Raw genomic sequence first — 11,471 nt, 5'->3', positions numbered from 1 at the left:
GTGGCCTTGAACTCAGAGATCCAGAGTCTCTGGAATGCTAGGATTAAAGGCGTGTGGTACCACTGCCTGTCTTCATGTTTAATATTGTGGCCGTACTGTTCTCTGACCCCAGATAAGTTTATTTCGGGGAACACACAATATTTTGGGGAACACAATACCACCACAAGAGAGAGAGGAATAAATGTGTTTGTGGAGGCCTAAAGAAGGCATTATATCCCCTGAAGGTGGAGTAACAAACTGTTGTGAGCAGCCCAACATGTGCATTGGGAAATGAATTTATATCCTCTGTAAGAGAGTATGTTCTTAACAGCTGACACATCTATATAATTCAAGTATTATATGTTAATGACAAAAATATTTAAACCTATTTTATAACTGAAGAAGTATTTATGATTATCTAATTAACTTATTCCTTTGATTGATATGGGGAAGAGTAAATAACTTCAACATCTCCTAGTTTCTGTAGTACTCTCTTTTGTATCTAACTGGCTGTGTACATTTTATATATTTTTCCAGAGTTACATAAGATATTTCTCTTCATCATATTATTTATGACTATTAGAATTCTTTATGAAGGGTTTAATATTTGAAGATATGTCTAAACTTCATGGGGGGAATGATTAGCTCATGATACTTTGTATTTTCTAAAAGAGAGATTTTGCTATGGACTTGGTTTCTGAGGAATATCATGGTGTTAATAAACATATCAACAGATGATAAGCTGATAAGGATGTTCTGGAAAGCAACACAGATTTTTAAAAACTGCTAAATAGGATTAATTAAAATTCTCAATAAAGGTGCTTGCTTACTCATATGTGTTTAAATCTTGCACTTACTTAATGCAAGCAGACATTTAAAAGGCATATGCTTTTACCTGCAAAAAGAGAGAACATAAACTAATGACAGCATTTCAAAACTAAAGAACAGACACACGTAGGGTGGTGACATAGTGACCAGAGAAAACTGAAAGCACAGCTGAAGTGGAGAAGGCTGATGAGCAGTATCGTTTCCATAGGCAGGATTAGCCTTGAAAATGTTGTCATTTGGAAGAAATAGATACCACTGAAAATGGCAACAAATGTGTGGTTAAAGGCAGGAAGATTTATGTGAAGTCTGTGATGCTATGTGTCCTCCACAGTTCCATACTGCCAGAGTTGTGAGGCAGGGCAGACTTTTCGAATTCTTTAAGTCTCACCAAGAAATTAATCAAGCTGCCCACAGCCTACGTGTAAATAAGAAAGAAGAATGAAGAAATCACTGGTGAGAACACAAAACATCTAAAAGCACTGAGGCTCAAAGAGTATGAATAATTTGTCTTCAGTAAAATGCAAAATGGGCTAAAATAAATTTAAAAGGCTCATTTGTAATCAGAGAACTACAAACTCATTAACCTGAGACACTACTCCAAATTTAGATTGGAATAAAAACATATGGATACCACAAAGGAAGGGACAGAGACAAAGAAATGTTCTTTGTACTGTTGGTCAGATTGTTAATGAATGTGATCAATTTGTAAACAATATGGCACATTCTAGACAGGAAAATGCAATGGATTAACTCTGTTTTCTATTTACTAACCAAGCAATGTTGTATACTTTTGCAGGAGTGGTAGTCAAGTGTGTGTTTGTCCTATAAATTTTAAGTCAGCTTTGGAATGTGCATGTCCCTGGTAAAACAGCTGTCAGAAACAAATAAAAATATTGATTATGAGGAAAAAAGAAAAAAGAGAGGAAAGAAAAGAAAATAAAGAAAAAAAAAAGAAAAAGTAATTAGTAGAATAAGATATGTAACACAGTAGTATCTTTATGCTTTCCTGCAAAACTCTGTATTTGTATACTAAAAGTAGAGTGCTAAAATCTTTAGCATGAATCTTAAAGGTTCTTATTAATAAAATCAAACCTGAGGCCAGTTATTGGGGTGATTGCTGGAAGATCAGAGACACAGAACAAGCCACAGCTATCTCACCTTGCTAGTTCCTCACGTGATCCTGTTTCCTCAGGCTGGAAGCTTCTGAGTCCTCCACATGAACCTCAGCTGAACTGTGTTGTTCCAAAGCCTGAACTCTTAACCAACCAAATGATTAACTAACTACATGCTTTACTCACTTAGTTCCTGGTCCTCATGCCTTATATACCTTTCTCTTTCTGCCCCCACTCCCTGGGATTAAAGGTTGGGTTTCTGGGATTAAAGGCGTGGGTCACCTTGCTTAGCTGTTTCTAAAGTGGCCTTGAACTCAGAGATCCAGCTAACTCTGCCTCCCAAGTGCTGGGATTATAGGGGCGCACCACCACCGCCCAACTTCTGTTATGGCTTACTCTTGCCATTTTCTAGCCACCATTTTTGGCTTTGTTCTAGTGGCTGTCTGTTCTCTGACCCCAGATATGTTTATTTCAGGGAACACAATACCCACCACAAAAATCAGTATCTGGGCCTGGAGAGATGGCTCTGCTATTATGAATGCTTGGTACTCTAACAGAGGACCAAAATATAGGTTTGGGCATTCATCTTGTGCCACTCACAAACTCTTATATCTTCAGCTTAGGAGAATCTGATAGGAACTAATGTGCACATCCCCACACACAAACAAGCACATATACAAAATTCAAAAATACTAAATATAAATCTTATAAAAAATAATATTTTCCAGATTCAAATCTGTATGTTCAAGGAGTGTACCTGTGTAAAAACATCATTATGGTAGAAAATGGGTTGCAGATATGGGATGGATGAAAGGATTTGATAAGAAAATAATAGTGAACTATGAAGTCGGGTTGAAGACTAATCAGAATTCTTAGTCCCCCATTGCACCATAGAGCAGCAAGCACAAAAATCAAATTGCTGGAGATAATCTGAAAGAAACGACAAACTGGGTGTAGTAGCTCACATCTTTAATCCTAGCATTTGGGAGGCAGAAGCTGGAAGATTGTCAGGCGTTCAGGGCCGACTGGGGTTACAGAAAAAACCTGTAAGTGGAAGCAAAAAATGAGGGGAAATGTAGGACTGTGACTGACACAGTAACTATCCCTTGTGTGCTTCCAGAACAATGGATGAGCAGGTGAACTTGTGAGTTAGGGACAAAAGAAGAAAGAACGTGTAAATACGATTATAGTAAGAGTTTTGTGTTGGGCAGGAGTTGTGTGCAAAACTCAGATGTAACCCAACAACATTCTTTCTTTGTATAACCTTGAGTAGATGTATAAGACATTGGTTATTAGTGGGTTTGAAGTAGGAGTTCTGTTGTGATTACTTATGAAATAGAGAAGAATGCATCGCTGACCTGGCTCCTGTTGCTTGTGCTGAGAATGCTGATGTAACTCAGACATGTTTGAATCCAGTTGTGACTTGTGCTTCTGATAGTCTCTGGAGTCCAGTGGTCTTATGATAAAAAGGGAAGACTGTAACCAATTTGGAAATCTCTGTAAGGCAAACATATTTTAGTGGGAATTATGTTTTCCAATCTACAGTGTTTGGTCTGGCATAATTAATATGGGTTATTCAGGACAATTTCCTAATGCTTATTACGTTTGAGAGCTTAGCTGGGTCCTAACTGCCCTTAGAACATAGTCAGAATATAAATTTCTTAGTAAGGAGTGGGAAGCAGGTAGTTTGGTTAAAATGTAATATGTATTTAGAATTAACAATATTCAGGCTCTTAATGAAATGACCTTAACAAAATTATTTAATAGAAATACAGTTGCATAACTATGGCCCAGTGGCTACTCTTTCTCTTACTAATTCAAACTCATAACCTCTTACACATTTAATTCCCTAGTTAATAAATAAACTTCTATGGAAAAGGATAGAGCTTATTTTATAGTTCCTGTTAAGTTTGACACTACCTAAGTAGAAAAAGCATTGCTTATCTTTGTACCTAATCCCCTTTGTCATATTTACAATGTAGAGTAAGGCCTGCATCTTTGTGAACCACTGATTTCATTCCCTAACCAGTTGGTTAAATCCCAACAAAGCATTCAGTCAAAGAAACAGTAAGAGAGCAGGCTATCTACTACAGTAGAGATCTTTAAATTTTTTAGTATTGTATTTATTCTTTGACAAATTCTTCCTTGTATGTAATGATTTTGATCTTATCGACTCATTATTTCCCTAAAACTCCCTGTGAGACTCACCAACAGGACTCTCTCCTGACAATATCTTTTTTATTAATATTATTTTATCATTTATTCTATCTGACTACTACCCTAAAACCATGACTATGAGGCCATCACAGAGCATGGGCATCTGCTATATCTTCTATATCAGCCATATCTCCAGAGAAAAATGGTAGATATATTTTTCAGCCATATCATGCTCAGAAGTCAGTACTTCATCACTTTCCTCCCCATCCTCTGGCTGTTCTTTCTGCCCATTCTTCTATGTCCCCTGTGACTTACCTAGGAGAAGGTTGACATAGAACACCCATCTGTAGCTGAACACCCACAATTATTTATTATCAGCCCTTGACCAGCTATGAATCATTGAATATTAACTATTACATATTATAACATTATAATAATTACATACTATAACATTAATTATTACACATAGATTGTTTTTAAGCTCTTCAAATGTGAAATCTTTTCATCACAGAACAAACATTGAACCACAACCTTGTGACTGCTCTAAGTGGAGCAGGAGACAAGCAGCTTTCTGAGGAAACACCCTTTTTTCTTTCTTTCTTTCCTTCCTTCCTTCTTTCTCTTTTTCTTTCTTCTTTCATAGGTTTCCTTGTAGGTAATTGATTGCTACATCAGCCTCAGAAAACTCACTTCTCTAGTCTGGGGTTGGCAAGGCAGAGAGGAGACCCTGGGACTGTTTGAGGGTGTACATTCTAGATGTAAAGCAGCAATGTAACACTCCTGGGAGGAGCAATGGTAGGGGTATCTGCTAATGTCTAGTGGTCCACTGAGATTAGCAACCATATTATATTTCAGTGACATCAGGGCCTGTTACATTTTTTTTTTTGTCTGCAGAAAAAGCAGATGCTTACTTTGTCTCCCATTGAACATTTATCATTTATTTTCTTAGTATTTCCTACCAAGTGAAATTTCTCATAATTATGTAAAATGTATGCCATTGGTAATAGAGAAGAAATGCATGGGAGCTGGAAGAGAAGTAAGGAGGGTAAAGGGAAATGAATATGATCGAAATACAATATCCACATGCATGAAAATGTTCAAAATAATAGGTAAAAGATATCTAGACTCCATCAAAGAAAGAAAGAAAGAAACCTTCCTTTAAATCTGTGAAAGGAAAAGGGAGAATATTCTACTAAGCTCTAAATACATGAGTGAAAAGAAACAATAATTATTTAACTAGAAAAACTACACTCTTTCAATATCACATAATTTTGAATTCTATTTAGAAGAATACTATATAGAACAGCCAAGTCAAAAAATATTAAATAGTAATAAATTGACTATGTATCATAAGATACTAAAATCTTACAAACAAAACCTAATGACCAAAATCATAGTATAAAATATGCTTTCAGGCAAATCAAAACAGAATGAAAATTACTAAAATGCAGCTAAAGACATCAAAATAAAGTTAAATTATCTCTGCGAATATAAAATGGTAACCTAATAAGATATAGATATGGGTGTAAGAAGATTTCCCCTTACTAACTTTGTAACTTTTCCAGAACTAAAGTTTTTCCATGATGAAGAATTTTTATAAGATTGAGTGTGTGTTTGTGTGTGCACTCATACTCTTTTATAGTTGTATGTGTAGGTATGAACATGAATATGACATGGCACACATGTGGAGGTCAGAGGAAAATCTCAGGTGCCCTTCCTCGTCTATATCTTGTTTGAGATGACATCTCCTGTTCGCCACTTAGTATACCAAGTATGACTAGCACACAAGATTCTACAGATTCTCCTGTCTCCTCTACACCTTACAGGGTCACTGTGATTACAGAGGCATACACTACCACTTCTGGCTTTATGTGAATATTAGAGATCTAAACTGAGGTCTCATGCTTGCATGGCAGGCGCCTTACCAACAGAGCCATCTTAGAACTTTTGTCTACTACTTCATTTAAAGGTAGGTTAACCCGCTGCTAACCCATTAGCAATGCAGATGTTCTTTTGATTTGTTTTGCTTTAAAGGTAACACATGGAAGAAACATTTTAATTATTCTGGGGTTGACAGAACATAGCTCAGGATAAATTCACTGTATTGTATATAGGATATTATTTCTTTCTTTTGTGAGTTTTCCCTGGACTTTTGGGGCATGGATTCCTATTTAATGGTGGCAGATACAGAAATCAAGCTGGTTTCCTCTGCATTATTCTCATGTGTGTGGCACAGTGGCTCTCCTATTATTTTAAACTGAGCAATAATGTTGGATAAAAAAGACTTACAATGTGGCTTAAGGTTTGAGCTAGGAAGCACTGGAGATCCAAATTTGTTCCTTCCTTCAATCATTTGTTCCTTCCTTCCTTTGTTTTTGTAGTACACAGTTACTGATCTAGTACTGCATATGTTCTAAAATGTACATAATGATTTAAAGCTTATATCAGCAATGAAGAAAATAAGGCCTCATAAGGAGGATAAATATACAGAGAGATGATTAAAGTAGTTTCTGAAAAGCATGAACAGTAACATGAACATACTGTCACAAGGAGACAGATGTAGGGGCTGCAGAAATGACTCAGTGATTAAGAGTGGCTCCTGTCGCTTCTTTAAGAATCAAATTGGGCAGGAGATTTGATGCCCTCCTCTGGTCCCCATAGGTACTGTTATTCACTCATATGGCACACACACACACACACACACACACACACACACACACACACACACAAGCACGAGAGAGAGAGAGAGAGAGAGAGAGAGAGAGAGAGAGAGAGAGAGAGAGAGTAGTTTAAAAAGCCTAAATAAAAAATTAACTTTAGTACAGCAGACTTTGCTTCTTGTTTTTTCTTGCTAGTTTTTTCCCTTTTGGTGATGGAGATCACACCCAGGTTGTGCAAACTAAACAAGTACTCCACCACTGAGAGTTATCCTCAGACAGAAATGTTTAAAAATATCTTTTCAGAATATTTCTTAAAAGCATTTATTATGCATATGAAAGAAAAGGGTTTACCGTGGGTATACAGACACCTCTGTTTAAACACATCATTAAAGGCACAGACATGAACATGAATGTGTTAAGAGAATTATGAGGGGGAGGTACAAAGGGGTAGGAATGAGTAAGGGGTTAGAGTCATCTGCATACATGTGTGAAACTATCTAAGAAAAAGTTTAACTTGAAAATAAGAAGAAAAACAAAAAGATTTTACTAGCAAAGAAAGTAGATGATCAAGAAGGAAACTTTCAGTATTAGGACAATGGGAGCAGATGACTTCAGAGCAGGACTGTTAAGCCAGTTCGTGACTGTACACAAATACAAAGCACTGCAGCTCTAAGGACCTTGAAGTGCCTGGAGAACTCATATTAGACTACTCAGTCTGCAAACCAACAGCAGACCTGTTTTCTGTTCTGTGCCTTACATGTTGGGTTTATCAGAGATACTAGATGTTTTAAGTCCTCATTAAAACTAGGGCTGCTCACTGTGGTTTTATGATGTACTATTTTGTTCCAACTTCCATTTTATCATAGCCGAAGACATCTGAGGTGTTTTAAAGTTGTTTAGAATAATTGGCCAAACCCTTCTGTGTTTCCATCAGTTTGTATAATTAGGTTGGCTCCTTTCCCCTCTAAGCCTAGCTGGAAAAATGACAAAGGATGAGCTGTTTGTATATCATTAATCTGCATCCTCGTTAACTAATGTAAGATCTTCAGTCACCGGGAAGATGGGCTAATGATGGCTCCTGGCTGTTTGATTGTTTGCCGCTCCTTTTGTCATTTTTCACCCTCTGCATCCCTTTGATTGAGCCAGTTGTGAATATAGACAATCAATAAAACTCCAGGTGCTACAATTTGGCACAAATCTTGCATATAATTATGTGAGACTGTAGCTTGGTCCATTAACATAGGATTTAGGAAAATTTTTAAAAAGTAAAATAAGAACAAAACCAAAACACTGGGAAATTTTTAAGCCACTATAATTCAGTTATTCTGTGGCTATGTGTATACTGAATTAAGAAGTGGAGAATATTTTGGTAAAGCAAATACAATTTATGAATCCAGAGATGCATGTATTAGACAAATACTGAATATCAATCTCAGGGTACACTCTAGTGGTATCTGTTCCATCTAAAGGTCATATAAGAGTAGATTTATTTATGCAGTAAAAAGATATGAACAGTTTTTGCTCATTTTTTAAAAAAAGACTTCATTTTTAGTAATGTGCATGTGTGTGTGTGTGTGTGTGTGTGTGTGTGTGTGTGTGTGTGTGTGTATGTGTGTGTGTGTGTGCAGTCTTGCAGAGGCCAGAAGAGGGCACTAGATTCCCTGTAACTGGCATTATATCTGGTTGTAAGCTACCCTGTGTGCATGTCAGGAACTGATCTCTGTTCTGCTGGAAGGGCAGCAAGCACTCTTAAGCATTGAGCAATCTCTTTAGCCTAGACTTTCGCTAGATTTTAATTGTTTTCCAACATAACAAGGAGGGGACACAAATTTCTCTTTTATTTCCAAATATATCACTTGGACAGTAGGTACTTGCTATCATGTTATCCAGACAGCTACACAGTATAAACAGCTTTCTCACATACTTTTTCTTTTACAAAGTTTCCCTTAATGTTAAATAAAGGAAATTGAAATCACTAGATCTTTGCCAATCTTTGTTACAAAATACACAGTTATTAAATATTTCTATAATAAATTAGATATTTTGATATTTTAAAACAGTTTTAACTTCAAATATAATATGTAAGATAATGTTGGTAACAAAGAAGAATAATAAAGAAAAACTCAGCCAGTATAAAGAAAAATCAGCAAGCTATAAATAGTCTTAATGTGTCATGACTAAATTTTTAAGATTAATTACTAAGAGAAATAATCAGATGTGGAACCTTCATGGGACTGAACTGGACCCTCTGCATATGGGAGACAGTAATGTAGCTGGCTCTGTTTGAGGAGCTACTGGTGGTGTGATCAGAATCTATGCCTGGTGCATGAGCTGGCTTTCTGGATCCCATTATCTATGGTCAGACACCTTGCTCACCCTTGGTGCAGTGGGAGAACTTGGTCCTGCCTCAACTGAATGTACCAGGCTTAGCTGTGCCCCCATGAGAGAACTTATCCTGTTGGACAGCGGAATGAGGGGTGGATTGGGGAGGGGAAGGCAGGGCAATTGGGAGGAGGGATGAGAGGGGGATCTGTGGTTGATATGTAAAATGAATAAAAAATTAAAAAAAATAATCAAGGGTATTAGAAATTATCCTGGGTTTAATGACTTGTAAATTTTAAACTTTTAAATAATCATATTCATCTCTGTTAGAATCCTGTCAGTTATAAGGAAACCTTTTAGATTTAGAAAGATAATAAAAAGTTTTAGCTTTAAGTCACTTAAAACCTATTGCCATAAGTGAGCTAAGGTACTCTCTGGAGTGCAAAATCTTGAGTTCAGGATGTTGAGCAATAGGAGTGTTGGACAACCTGTAACACATTGTATCACCAGGGGAACATCTGAGCAACTGGTCCTTCTATATTGCAGAGGAGCTGAGTTTGAAAAATGATGTCTCTGGTGTAGATTATTCACAGCTGGCCCTGCTGGGAAAGAGTCCACTGGAGCCTTGCTCCTGAGTGTTGATGCTGTCACCGTGGCAATGGAAGTGACAAAGATAATAAAGAGCCACTGAGTAAGCAGATGTTGCTGTACTGTCTTTGCTTTGTGATTTGGAAATCTGGGAGGAAAATAAGAGAGCCGAAGTGTGTGCTGATCAGTGGGTTTGATCTTGGAGGGTGACTGTCCTTCACCTAGGGAACTGTTGCAGTACTGAGCTTCCTGCCTGCTTCCCAGCCAAGGCAACATGCGGTACGGTGGGTAAGGGCAAGACAAATGCTTTCCTTTTCTTGCAGCTTTCCAGCAGCTTATATGTAAAGACTAAATGACAGCTTTAATTTTTTATCCATTTATTCGTTTTATTTGGCACCCACTTGTGTATATGTGTATATGTGCATGTGTGTGTGTGTGTGTGTGTGTGTGTGTGTGTGTGTGTGTGTGTGTGTGTGTGTGTGTATTTGTATGTATACTTGTCTGCAAATGCGTATGGAGGTCACAGGTTAACCTCTGGTGTCAGTCCTCTGGTGCATTTGTATAGTTTTTTGAGCCAGGATCTATCATTGGCCTGGAATTCACCACATGGGAACCACCTGTCTCTGACTGGTGGATGCTAGGATTGTAAAAAAGATATCACACTGATGTTTTACAAGAGTTCTGGGGGTCACACTGAGGTCCTCACTCTAGGCTATCAAGCACTTTGTCAACTGAACTAGACCTTCAGATTCCATTTATTTGCTTACTTGATGTTTTTATTACCACATAGCCATTTTGTGTACTAATGAGTTTCATTAGTACATTTTTTTACCTACATTGCATGTGTTTTGATTATACCCTCCCCCTTTGATACCCTCTCATGTCCCCTTCCATTTTCATTAATCCTTTTCCTTTTCTCAATTATTACTCCTGTTTACATATGTGTTTGTTCATGTGTGCATGTGTACTTGTGTTCCTGTGTGTATGTGTGTGCACACACATGTGTGGGTGTGTCCTATGTGGTTTTCCTTAGGGTTATTTACAGGAGTATGAGCACTTTTGCCTTGTACTATATTTTTTGTTTATTTTTCTCTTGTATTCTTTTTTCCTCCTTCCTTTCTGTTTCTCCCTCTTTCCTTCCTTCCTTTCTTTCTTCCTTCCTTTTGTATCCAATAGGATTTTCTCTTCCTATTTTTGTCCATCCTGTATTCAATGATTAAATGAGTGTACCAGACACTTTCAAAGAACTAGTGTTTTACTGGATATGGTCACATATACCCATAATCCAAGCATTGGGAGGGTGAAGACAGGAATATCTAAGTTCAAAATTGACCTGATTGACATAGTGAGATACTGCCTCAAAAGAAGAGTAATGCACACGTTACATGAAACCAGAAAGAAGGACTGTTTGGGTGAGGTAGGGATCATGGAGGGTGGTAGAGAGGAGAGAGAGTAAGAACACAATGTAATGGCCAACCTGTATACTGAAACATCACTTTGTATGCTAGCATAAAAAATTCAGAAACGTCTAGGGATTTTAGCCCAGTGATGGAATGCTTGGTCAGCAGCCATGGTATCCAGTAGGAGAAAATAAAGCAGTTGTAAAGATAGGAATAACAGAAGTTACTCCCTTGCCCACCTGAAGCTTCTGAGCAGAAATAATGTACAAACAAAAGGACATGGATTGTCTTGATAAATAGAGGCAAAAATACTAAGCAGGAAGGAAGATTGTATGGTTTCAGGTAGGACAACTGTATCTGTGTTCCAGCATGGCTGCAGCAAACTACCTTGAACTTGCTCTCTGACATGGTTCTGGAAGCCGGAA

The sequence above is a fragment of the Onychomys torridus genome, chromosome 3, assembly GCF_903995425.1.
Source record: "Onychomys torridus chromosome 3, mOncTor1.1, whole genome shotgun sequence".
Classification (NCBI taxonomy): Eukaryota; Metazoa; Chordata; class Mammalia; order Rodentia; family Cricetidae; genus Onychomys; species Onychomys torridus.
Note: the sequence above shows the minus strand (reverse complement) of the source record.